The 12,500-nt window shown below is 47.3% G+C and overlaps 1 long non-coding RNA gene across 3 annotated transcripts in view; it reads left to right on the top strand.

Annotated features, from left to right (window-relative positions):
* Positions 1–357: 357 nt before the first annotated feature.
* LOC125036589 overlaps positions 358–12,500 on the top strand; it is a 12,328-nt gene continuing 185 nt past the window's right edge. Inside the window, exons 1-2 of one of the 3 annotated variants that reach the window (XR_007115908.1) lie at positions 358–569; positions 8,818–12,500. The exon at positions 8,818–12,500 is cut by the window's right edge and continues 185 nt beyond it. This is a non-coding gene — a long non-coding RNA (uncharacterized LOC125036589). Of the gene's footprint in view, positions 570–6,988; positions 7,363–8,817 lie in introns of those variants that run through there. The other 2 variants (XR_007115907.1, XR_007115909.1) reach the window with 2 other exon arrangements.

Raw genomic sequence — 12,500 nt, 5'->3', positions numbered from 1 at the left:
ACCACGTGTTTACTCAGTTGGCGTTTTCTGTCTCTTCCACTCGCGCTCTCCTTCTCCTCCTCACTCCTCGCTCCGCGGGAGACTCGTGCTCGAGGGCGGCGGTGCTCGTAGCGCAGCGGGGACGAGCGGTGTCGGATCGGTGTTGTGGTGACGGCGGTGAGGCGGGGTAGGCTCGCAAGGGGCGGCGAAGGGTTAAGGAGAAGGAGAAGGAAAACAAGGAAAGGTAGATAAAGGAGGAGATGGGGCGTCGGAAAAGGAAGACGAGGAGGAGGGGACAATAGTGTGCAAAGGTGGAGAGAGGGAGGGAGGAGAGGGAGGAGGGGTGGGGGTCAGGTAAGGGGCAGGTTGCAAGGCAGGTGTATATGACCAGTGAGGAGACGCCACCACTTCCACCACCACCACTCACCACCCACGCGAGCCCCAGCGCCAACCACACACACACAGACACACAGACACACACTCGTCCAGTCTCCCGCCTCGTCTCGGCCGCACACCATCCCTTCGTTTCTCGCAGGTGGCGCTGGTCCGACTGCATCCCCAGACCTAGTGCCAAAGGTGCAAACAAGGAGGTGAGTGCCAAAGAAGTGAAGATTATAAGAAACCGGAGGAGAAGGAGGACGGGTACAAAGGGCTACGGAACGTGTGCGCGTGAGAGTTTGTAAAACGACCAGCAGCGAGGGAGGGAGCGTGGTCGAACGTCTCACCTGCTTGCTTGCTTGCACGTTCACCTGCCGTCGCCAAAATATCACGCAGGTCAGTAATTACCGCGCCGAGATTAAGATCCCAACGTACTTCACTTCCGCAGATTAGCACAGCTTCGAGGCCTTCGCTGCGGTGAAGTCATCTATTGCAACTGACGAGGCGGGCTTTTTGTTCTGAAGCTCTGACCTTAATATCCGATCTCGTGAAAGAGCCTGATATAGCAGAACATGTCCAAAGAAAATGTGTAGGCATCGTGCTATTCGAAAGGCATCCATGTCGGATTTCCATTATGAAGTGCTTGGTGGAGAGGGGGAGAGAGGGGCGTGGGGAGCGGCGGGGGGAAAGGGCGTGGGGCTAGTCATCGTGGCGAGAGCTGGCTAGAAGGAGGAGGGAAGACGAGGGGGAAGCGGGTTGGTGAACCGGGGCTTCGCACGCCGCTTTTTTTCCTTTTTTCTTTTTTTTTTCTTTTTTTTTATGCTGCCCCTCAACTCCGGCCAACGAACCTGATGGTACGATCTTACACTCCTTTCCCTCCCCACACCACACCCCCCACTCCCCACTGGCTTCCCCTAATATTTAACCTTTATCTACTCTCTTATCTTTCCTACTTCGCATTCCTCTATACTCATCCTCACCCGTCCACCCTTCCGTTTCTCCCTCCACTCAGCCATCGCTTCCCTCCCCCTCCCTTTCCTTCCCCACTCCTCGCAGTTTTCTCCTTTAAATCCTCTCGTCCTCTTTCTCTTGTTCCATTTAACCAGAAATCCCTTTCCCACACAGCCCAAACCGCGTCATTATTGGCTTTCTGTATTTCATTTATTTCGCGGTGACATCGATGTGGCGTAAGACATGATCCAAACCCCACGAGGCCGACGCGAAGGCTTTTGTCTCCAACCCCCTTTGAAAACACGTGCGCCAACCCGTTCATTAATCACTCTGCGTCTAAGAGCTAACAAAGTACAAATTCCAACACGGATCACGCCAAAATTATTGCAGGAAATGTTGCACTCTTAAGCCACGTTGTTTAAGCAAGAGCCGCGTTGCAATCCACTCCTTTTGCAGGTATATCGACCCCTTGCCCTCCTCCCCCCCCCATTAGCCCTCCCTCCCCATTACCTGCCTGATCGTGGCCTTGTACTCTGCAGGTTAATGCTACTTCTCGGGCTGCTCACATCCAGAGCAGGCGGCCGCTCAGCGTACCCGCAGTCATGGGGGAACATGCAGGCACACATTTATGTTACGTTTACAGGTTACCGGAGCATTGTGTGATTTTTTTGAAAATCTGGTGTTACGTTTTTTTTTTTTTTTTCATCTGTCTGTTTATTTAGTTATTTGTTATTTTTTTATAACGAGAATTATGTTTAAAGGTCATTATTATTTGCTTCTTAATATGTTCTGGATCGTTTGCGTTTAAATGCGTCTAACGTAAGTTGAAAATTATTCTGCCGCGAGTTGAGTTGAAATTTTGTTCGTGCTCAAGACCACGTGTCACCCTTTTGTTGCCGAAGCCAAATAGTCAAACGAGAATAGGCAGACAATTAGATAGATGGGTGGATAGATCGACATAGAGATAGCTAGATTGAGAGAGAGAGAGAGAGAGAGAGAGAGAGAGAGAGAGAGAGAGAGAGAGAGAGAGAGAGAGAGAGAGAGAGAGAGAGAGAGCGAAGGGGAGGGAGGGAGGGAGAGACGGCCATGTAGGTTTAAACTCCGAATTTGTCCAGGACGCGAATCCGACCGATATCCGATATCCCCTTCCCTGCCTCCTCCGCTCTGGCCCGGGGATGCGAGAGATTACCCAACTCCCGATGGGTTTCCCGATTTCTTAAGTTACACGAGAAAAAAAGGGGGATGTAGAATGTAAAGATACGACAGAACGGCACCTTAGCTAATTTACAAATGAAACGAAAATATTTGGTCAGTTGAAAGGTTGATAAACGACTCGACTGTAAGAATGCATAAATACATAAACACAGACGCTATTAAGACCGCGGGGACGACAAGACTTCTAGAAGCATCTCGAACAGGTTCACAGTGGCGAGCGTGACGGCGGGAACTGGTCGGCTCTTCGCCCATTTCCTGTTAATTGTGGTGACCCGACCAAGCATCACCGACGCCGAACGGTCTCGTCATCGAAAGCTCTGTCTCCTCACGCCCGCTCTCCGCGCCTCGGCTCCGCGCTTCTCGCTCGCTTCAAACTTCTCTCTGTCGTTTTAACACATGTATATGCTGTGTGTATATATATATATATGTATATATATACATACACACATACATATATGTATATAAATATACATATATATACATATATATATATATATATATATATATATATATATACATATACATACACATACGCACACACACACACACACACACACACACACACACACACACACACACACACACACACACACATACACACACACACACACACACACATATATATATATATATATATACATACGCATACATATATATATATATACATATATATATGTATATGTTATCATATGCTTGGGCCAGGGAGAAACTTCTCACACGAAGCAAAACGGAGAAAATAAGTTTTTTTTCTCTCTCTCAATACAGGAAAAGAAAGTCTGGTGTATTTTGAAGGGGTTAGTGGATTGGAGGGAGGAGGAGGAGGAGGAGGAGGAGGAGGAGGAGGAGGAGGAGGAGGAGGAGGAGGAGGAGGAGGAGGAGGAGGAGGAGGAGCAGCAGCAGCAGCAGCAGCAGCAGCAGTAGCAGCAGCAGCAGCAGCAGCAGCGGCAGCAGCACCGGCAGCAGCAGCAGCAGCAGCAGCAGCTTCCCCATGACAAAACGCGGGTGACTTTTCCTTTGTGTTGGCGTTGGACCTACAATCACTCGTGCCGCCCATCGCGATTGTTTTGTTTGTGCGCTTCTTTGTGTGGCGTGGAGTGGTTTGGCTTCCGATCGTCTTTTTTTCCCCCTTTTTTACAGGTTTGGAATGTGTATTTGGCCGATGTTCTTGCGCTGATTATGGCCAGATATTTTTTTCCCCACATGGAGGCGATCCAATACCAAACGGGAAATCTAACCCCCTTGCTCCGCAGAAAACAAAGATTTCGAAACCGACCAAGCCTTATCGACCGCCATAACCGTCTCATACGCGGCGGAGAGATCATAATTGGGTGAAACGTCTGACAAGGAAGTGACAGCCTGTATTCCCAAGGGTCACCGGCCCCGTACCTCACAGGTGCCTCCCTCACGTACTACGCCCGTTTTCTCTTGCGTATTCTTACAGTTTTATAGGAGATTTCCTGTGAATTCTACCGTGGTGGCGTGTTTACAATTCAAAAAAAAAAAAAAAAGAAATACGCAGGCAAATTCCTCAGGGAAACAGACGACGACCATACTTGGATAATTGTCTGAACGACCTATTTTTCCTGATATTTGACCCACACTACACTAACGGGAAGTTTCTTACGCTGGTTATAACAATGGCTAATACAGCCTTACGATTAAAAGGAGAAATATATGTTGAACCATTTTCAATAGGCTATCTTAGCGAGATTTCTTTTTCCTATACATAAGAACATCAAGACAGCTAACATAGAAGTAGATCTTACAAAACGAAATAATCTTACGGGGGAGAATGACCAGCCGCAGATCCGTATCACTAAGAGACGAGAAAGAATGAGTGAATATTAAACCCACGTCACATGACAATCGTTAATCAGGGAGGCTTATCTCGATTAGGCGTCCCGTTATGCGACAGCCGGATATGCAACCGAGATTCATTGTGAAAGTAAGATGCAAGAGAGGAAGGGAAGAGAGAGAGGGGAGGGGAGGGGAGGAAAATATAAAAGATGTATGATCTATGTAAAGGAAGTGAGATAAAGAGAGATTATGAGAGCGTGCGAGAAAGCGAGAGAGAGAGAGAAAGAGAAAGAGAAAGAGAGAGAGAGAGAGAGAGAGAGAGAGAGAGAGAGAGAGAGAGAGAGAGAGAGAGAGAGAGAGAGAGAGAGAGAGAGAGAGAGAGAGAATCTAAGGCACACGGAGGTCCAGCAGGGTGTTTGGGTCCAAGAGAAACCTCGTCACAGCAGGATGTAGGTCACGAGGTCGCCACTGACACACTTCCCCTGACCCCCGCCCCCCTCGTGGCCCCACCTCCCCTGTGCCGTCCCCTCCCCCGCCCCCTCCTTGATCCCTGGTCCCTGTCGGTCAAGTCCCTCGATACTCTAGTCCTTCTTCCTCCTTGGCACTCTTCTGATTTGTTCTTCCTCTTTCTCTCTTTTTTCTCTTTCACTCTTTCTCTGTTATTCTTTCGCTCTGTTTCTGTTCTCGAGTTTGGATGGATCTTTAGGTTAGTCTGTTTACCTTTCTTTTCTTAGCTCATCTTCGCTCTCTTTCTCTCTCTCTCTCTCTCTTCATTCTATAAGATACGTTTTTTATTTCTAATCGGTTTTCAGTATTTCGTTGTTGTTGTTTTTTTTTCTTACCGATAGAAAAATGGAAATTCATTTTTTTCAGATGTGATTATCAGCCATTCATTAGCAAGATGTACAATTTCTCTGTTTAACCAATTCTCATAAAGTAAATTTCAAGTGTCATTTTCTTATTTTGCAATTATTCTCTCCATTTACAGTTTCTACCAATTTCCAGCGCCTGAGAAAAGTACAAACGAGCTTACTCACTCGTCGAATAATCTTGATAAAAATAGAGTCATAAAAAAATCCTGCGAGTGCGACCGCCAGCAAGAGTAGCCGATACAAATGGTCAATCTCCTGATGAATGAGTGCAGTAGACAGCCCGGAGCCTCATCATCGGGCAAGACAAGTCAGTTACTTTGTCATGATCGAAGGCAGGGCAGCACGACCCTCCCTCCTAGCCCTTTCCTCCCCTCCCCCTCCTCTTCCCTCCACTTCCTGCCCTTCCCCCTCCCTAGCCCTCCCCCTTCCGACCACTCCCTCATCCCCGTCACCTCCACCTATAACGGTTGTACCCACCACAGCTGTTCCATTACGTTTAATTATCCGAGCTCCTCCACAGCATTCACGCCATACACTCGTTCCGCTGCTTCGGTCTACGCGCTCAACCTTTGCCTTGCCTTGTCTTGCCATGATTGGCTTTCCGTGTGTTTTTCCTCGATTCCTCCTTTTTTTCCAGAGGTATTATAATAGCGTTTATATATATATTACGGCGAAGTTTTTATTAATATTATTATTATCATTATCATTATCCGTGTGTTTATTTTTGGATGTGTGTGCATCCGGGTGTCTTTACAGGTCTTATCTTTTTTTGTTTTTTTTTCTCGTATTTTTTAGCATCTTCCTCTTTTGGAGAAGAAAGTATCCAGCTATTGTGAGAAATGTGTCAATACTTTTTCCCGAGCCTCGTGGCCTAGTCTGATTCCAGGTCAGGCCGACGCGGATCTCCGAGAAGGCATCGAGTTTCCATTGAGTCCAGAGAGGGAAAAGCGAGAGACAGAGAGTATCCGTAGAGTGCCTTTTCTTCCTCCAGAAAACCTATTTCCGGGTTAATTGTACCGAAGGGGCGCGGCGCCGTACCAGCGTCATGCAGCGTCAGGCAGGGATCGCTCGAGCCGCACAAAAGGGGGCGCAGAGAAAGGTGCTTGTGTCTAATTAGGGGAAACCCGCAGGCGCTTTGTTCTACTTCCCAGCGGCGGCGGCGATGGCAGTGGTGTTGTTAGTGACGGTGGTGTCAGCTGACATCGCTCACGTCCCTCGTGGGTAACGGTGAGGCTCATTTCCCCCTCCCCCCCAACCCTCCCCCTCCCTACCTCCTCTTTCGTCGCGACGTCATGGTGAGTCGGAGGAAGGGGTAGGGAGAGCATGGGGAAGAGGGAGGGAGGGAAGAGCAGGAGGTGGAAGAAAGGTGTGCTAAATTATTCCTGAGGATAATGTGAAATGCACCTCAGCGTGGCAAGTTTTCTTTTCCTTGGTTCTGCAGGTGAAATGGAGCAGTTCGGTTGGTTGGTATGTGGGTCAGAGACATGGCTGTGTGGGCCGTCTCGCTGACTTTCTCGCAACTTTCTTCAGTCGGTATGTGAGAGCAGCGGCGTCCCACATGCAACTCCTGCTCTGCCTGCTTCCATTTCCTCGTGTGCATGACAGAGAAACGAGAAGAGAGTGTAGTGACCGGTACTCGAAATCGGAGGGAGGGAGAAGGAGGAGGTGGAGGAAGAGGAGTGAGTCGCTAGGCACGGGAGGCGGCTGTAAGGAGGAGGAGACGGAGGAGGACGGAGGCGAGAGGGAGGGGGGTTGGAGGGGCGGGAGGGGGCGGGGAGGGAGGGGTTGGAAGTGGGTCGCCACTGGTTTGTTCTCAACCTCGCGTCACCGCCGTGAGCAGTCAGTCAGTCGCGTGGCGCGGTGGTAGAAGGTTGTCTCGGAACTGCTTGCCGAGTCCGAGGTCGCTCTATGCTGACTCAGCCACGCGGTCTTTTCGTCTTACATAGTGTATTGAGACTTGGTGCTGTCTTCTGCCCTGTGTTGGAACCCTTGAGAGTTAGCCTTATCCGATTGCCGCTCCTCTGCTGCGGTGTGTGGATCAGTGACCGGCGGAGACACTTTGTGCTTTTATCTAGTTACAAAAGAGAAAGACGAGGCGGCCAGTGAGTGCGCGCGATACACCTGAAAGACACCGTCGACGTGAGTATTGGCGACTTCAATGCCGCAAGAGGTGGTGATCGAGTACTGCCTTTGGTTACAACTTTGAATTTTCTCTTTGTTTAAACTTTGTCTTGTATGTTAAGCTAATCATGCATTAACCAGGAACACATTTCCCATTGACTGAGTAGCGTGAAGCCCTTTGTGGATGAATCACAAGCAGCGGGATTCGAAACAAGCTACAGGAGTGGAGCCATTGCGCCTCCAGGTGTTTCCAACGTGGGAATCAATGGCTTGGTTGTCACTTCTGCGAACTTTACTTTCGACATGAATTTTTACAAAGAGTGAAGGAAAAAAAACTTGTCCGTTGGAAACATTCACTTCTGATAAGCCTTGAGTCGTTTTAATTTAAACATTTTGGGAACTGCCAACTTATTATGTTTTTTTTTTCTTGCGAAGAGAAAAAAGTTGCGTATCCAGTGTTTACAATTTGCACGGGAATCAATCTGTATCCTCCCGTGTGAGTTGATATTTACTGACATAATCTTTTATCCAGAATAAGCAACAGGATCTGCTCAGTTTACAAAAAAAAAGAAAAAAAAAATGAGAATTAGTATTAACGTGTGAATAAAACATGTGGCCGGCAACCCGTTTCGAAATGAGTTTGAGTTTTTTCGCGGAGATTCTCCATTCGTGGTGTTCGCATCTGTGAGTGAAACCGTCTAATTTATCAGCCGTTCGTTAGCCAAATAAGAAGAGCTACATCCGTGTTTTTGAGTTGCTTTAGCGGCCACTCCCCTAATGCTTCGCTTGCGCTCACTGCGTCTTAGCAATATTTGTAGCGAATATTTACCATCACCCGAGGCTTTCAACGTCGCTGATGGCTCTACCTCTGCCAGTCCATCCTTTTTTCTTCGCCTTTTCCCAAAACTCTCTGTTATATAACACAATGCAATCACCTGCCCAGGGAACTTACAACGTTTGCGCTATTCGTATCCAGTTGTTCACGTGGATGTGAACAGCATTTTACGCGCGTCTGTGTCTGTTAGATAAAGAGAGGCGGGAGGGAGGGGTGGAGAGGAAGGGGAGGGGGGGGGGGCAAGAGACATGCGGATCTTGGGCGAGGTTGAACGAATTCTTTTGGTTTAACCTTTTCGTCTGGATGCGGAATACTAAAACACGTCTCCCCGGGCTTGTGTGCAGCTCGCATTTTTTTTTTTTTTTTTTTTTTTTTCATGAAGATTAGCAAGGCTTCATTTACGTCGTATCTCGTACATACGAATGGATTTACTTGCGCCTCGAATCACGTTCGGAACACCTGTCTCCGATCTTTCTCCAATACAGTATATCTTGCTAATAGATATGGGAATACCTTCTCTTCGAATTTCGTCCCTTTTATGCACAAGATGTACACCTGCATCAATTTTCGCGCCATAATCCTTCCTCTCATTAGACAGCAGGAGGCCCCATGCTTTTGTCCTGTCTCTCCGCAGTAGACGAGTGATTTTACAAGTGCATTTTTCCACAGGTGCTTCGACAGCCAGCGTGTCTGCGTGCCTGGAGGGGGAGCCATTTAAGCGAGGTTCCTTGTTCTCCACCCAGAGAGCGCCTCGCCAAACAGACAATGACCAGTGCAGTAGGCATCGAGTTCCTTATCGTCTACGGCATCGTCCTCCTTTCAGCGAAGGTATTGTGTAATCGGTAGGTGTGGATAGGTAAGTTTGATCGATGTGAGCTCATCTGTTCGCGCGATGGAAGATTGTTCGGATAAATCGAATTAAAATCGAGGTTTAGATCACTTGGTCACGAAGGAGCCACGTCACGGTTTTGAGATTTCGTTTTCGTGCAGCTTGAGCAATCAGTTCAGGTCAGTTTCCTTCCAGCAGACACTTGGTAGGTGTGTGTGTGTGTGTGTGTGTGTGTGTGGGTGTGTGTGTGTGTGTGTGTGTGTGTGTGTGTGTGTGTGTGTGTGTGTGTGTGTGTGTGTGTGTGTGTGTGTGTGTGATGTAAAAACTTCCTCTCAACACGTAGAGATAGCAGTACAACACAGAGGACAAATTAGGATGAATCGACACTCTCCACGGCCATCTTCCAGCAGGCGCGGAGGCCGTATAAGGTGGAAAGACAAAAGTGAAAATAAGTCATCACTTGAGCGTCTAAAAGTCAAGGTCACTTACATAGGAAAATGTCAGGGTTTGAATATCATTCTGATTTTTAAAATTCTCACATTTTTTAATATTTAATATAATTTTATGGGCGATTCCTCGAAAGTCCGGCATAAGGCTGAGACGCCCGACTGAGAGAGAGAGAGAGAGAGAGAGAGAGAGAGAGAGAGAGAGAGAGAGAGAGAGAGAGAGAGAGAGAGAGAGAGAGAGAGAGAGAGAATGTAAAGCGAGATACTCTCTCTCCAGAGGGAGAGGTTGGGGGGGGGGGGGGGGAGGCGAAGAGAAAGTGGCGAAGAGAGAGAGGACCGAGAGAAAGAGAAAGAAACAGCAGAAGAGAGTTAGTGCAGTGAGTATATAGGGAGCTAGTTCAGTACCACACACGCCAGTCCTGCCATAGATCTCTGGCGCGACCGATTCGCTACTTTGCATCTCCGCTAAAAAGTAGACTCGGGAAAAGGCTTCAAGTTTTTGCGGGTCCTTCAAGGAGGGAGGCTTACCAGGGGTCAGTGTCAGAGCCTCCCGAGACGCTAAACTTTCTCATTTTGTCTCATAAGATACGTAGGTGGAAACCAGACAGCAACTGGCTCTTCATTATTATCATTGCTACTGTTATTATTGTTTTTTTTATGTTATTGTTAATCAAAATCAGTGTCACTATTCATTATTCATAATTGTTATTACTGTTCATTATTCCTAATTATTATTACTATCCATTATTCATAATTATTGATACTTTTATTCATTTGCCTTTCATATCCTCTTGCCACGGCGAGACTTGGCTTGTCATATCTTTGTTACACACTATTTAACCTTGTGTAGTATTGCAGCGGTGTGTAGGTGTTGCTGGCCAGGGTGTGGGTCTTAGTAGAAACAGTGGGAGCATGCGGTGGAGGGCCCTACTGGCCTGCTAAGTCCCAAGCCTCGGCCAGTCGCCACAGCCACCACACCCTTCCTGATGCAGGCGATATTGTGCGGGTGGACGTCTGAGCTCCACCCCTCTCTCCGTCCCTCCCTCCCTCTGTGTCTGTCTGTCTGTCTGTCTCACTTCATTTCTTGCATCTTTGGTATCTCGTCTTACTTGTGTGAAAGTTTCTGGTTCTTGGTCGAACGGAAACGAATGCTTTTCTTACTCCCTTCACTTTACCTGTCACTGAGCATGTTCCTTTTACAACGCACACACTAACTAGTATCTTTTTTTTTCCCCCTTGCTGCACTTGCTTCTGCCCGAGGCGGCTTCTTTTACGGCATCAGACTTAAGTACACTTAACCATCGCGTTTAAAATTCCTTCTCTGTACTACTGTGTTGTACCTGTGTGCTACGGGTATCTGCAAACAACACACGCAATCTCTCTGATTTCTGATTCTTCAAGACAGTTCTTTTTTCTTCCACATTATTCAGACTTTCTTGGGAGTTTGCGTTTACTTTAGAGTGTTTCTTTCTTCTTAGACTGTAGAAAAAAATGACACTTTTGGCGGGAAATCTTGTGCAATCTTTCCGAAACCATTTCCTTTCTTTCCAAGAGAGAGAGAAAAAAACTTTCTTGGTACGTGTGACAACACCGTTACAAAAAGAAAAAAAAACTGAAGATGCTTTGAAACTGACTTTTCTAGCTGAACGATACAGCGGTTTCACGAGTACACACACACACACACACACGAACACACACACACACACACACACACACACACACACACACACACACACACACACACACACACACACACACACACACACACACAAACACACACACACACACACACACACACAGACCGTCGCGACAATGAACTTCTGACATTAGGCAAGATACTGCCAGTCCGTGACCTCTTACTGTGGTCGGTCGGCTTCCGGTACTTAGGAACGCTGGTCCGTCTCGGTTCCGTTGACCTGGAAATTTCAATATTTGATTCTCAGTGTAAATAGATACATCGTTATGCATATCGACTTTAGACTAGGATATTTTTTTTCGTGGATATCATTCAGTAGGAGGGAAAAGTTAAATTCCATAAACAATGATTAGATTTAATTCATTTTACAGTGATTAGATTAAATTCATCTTGTTGCATCATAAAAATCCCCATCTCAGTCTTTGGCTAAGGTGCCCCGCATTGTCTCCCAGAGTCAACCTTTCAGTGACATTCCCGTGACTCAGTTTCGTCCATTCTCGACCCCCCCCCCCTCCCCTACCCCGTCACGTGACTTCACCAATCACCCAAAAGAACCATGTCCCCCCCCCCCCCCCTACATGCACCTCCATCACCAACCAACCAAATCCTCGTGACCTCTGATCCATCATCATCACGTGACCTGTGAACCAACCACCTCCACCACCAACGTGACTACTGAACCGCTACTACTACTTATCGCTGTTGCAAACTTGGGGTTTCTAAGCGGCATCCCTTGCAACATTTCTGAGTGCAATGCCCTTGGAAATCCCAAATATGCTCGGCCTGGCGACAAGGACCTTGCGAAATCACTCTGACTAAATATTGACAACCACGACCCACTTGATGACGACGACGACGACGACCTCGTCTTCCACGACTGCCTTTCCCTCCGACCTCGACGAGTTCCCCGGGAAGGGAGAGGGCAGAGAGGTCGTCCTCATCTCCGAGGTCGAGCGTGAGTACCCGAACTTCATGTTGGTTTCAGGTTAGATTGTAAAGCAAACGCAAAGCAGGATTTTATTCAATTAATAACATACATAATCTTTACACAACAAGAAATAATGTAAAATTTGATATACTATCTATATGACTTAGTAAAAAAAGATAAGCGAATATCCAAAGCACATTTAAAAGGTAAAGATGAAAGAAGATTAAGTATGAATATGTAAATATATGTATCACGGGGTGGAAACGCCCTTGGTCGTATGCAAGAGTTCATCTAGTTACAGAACAGCAGGAGGACTTCAGAACACTTGCCCGGAGGAGCTAGCGAGACCACGACAAGGATCGGACGAGAGAGGAAATGGGAGGACGAAACACACGAACTGGCGAAGAATGCGAACGGAGAGAGGGAATAAGAGAGAGAAAAAGGACAGAAAAG

Source organism: Penaeus chinensis, chromosome 21, assembly GCF_019202785.1.
Source record: "Penaeus chinensis breed Huanghai No. 1 chromosome 21, ASM1920278v2, whole genome shotgun sequence".
NCBI classification, from domain to species: Eukaryota; Metazoa; Arthropoda; class Malacostraca; order Decapoda; family Penaeidae; genus Penaeus; species Penaeus chinensis.
The sequence above is the reverse complement of the archived record's forward strand: the minus strand, read 5'-3'. Positions and strand labels throughout refer to the sequence as shown.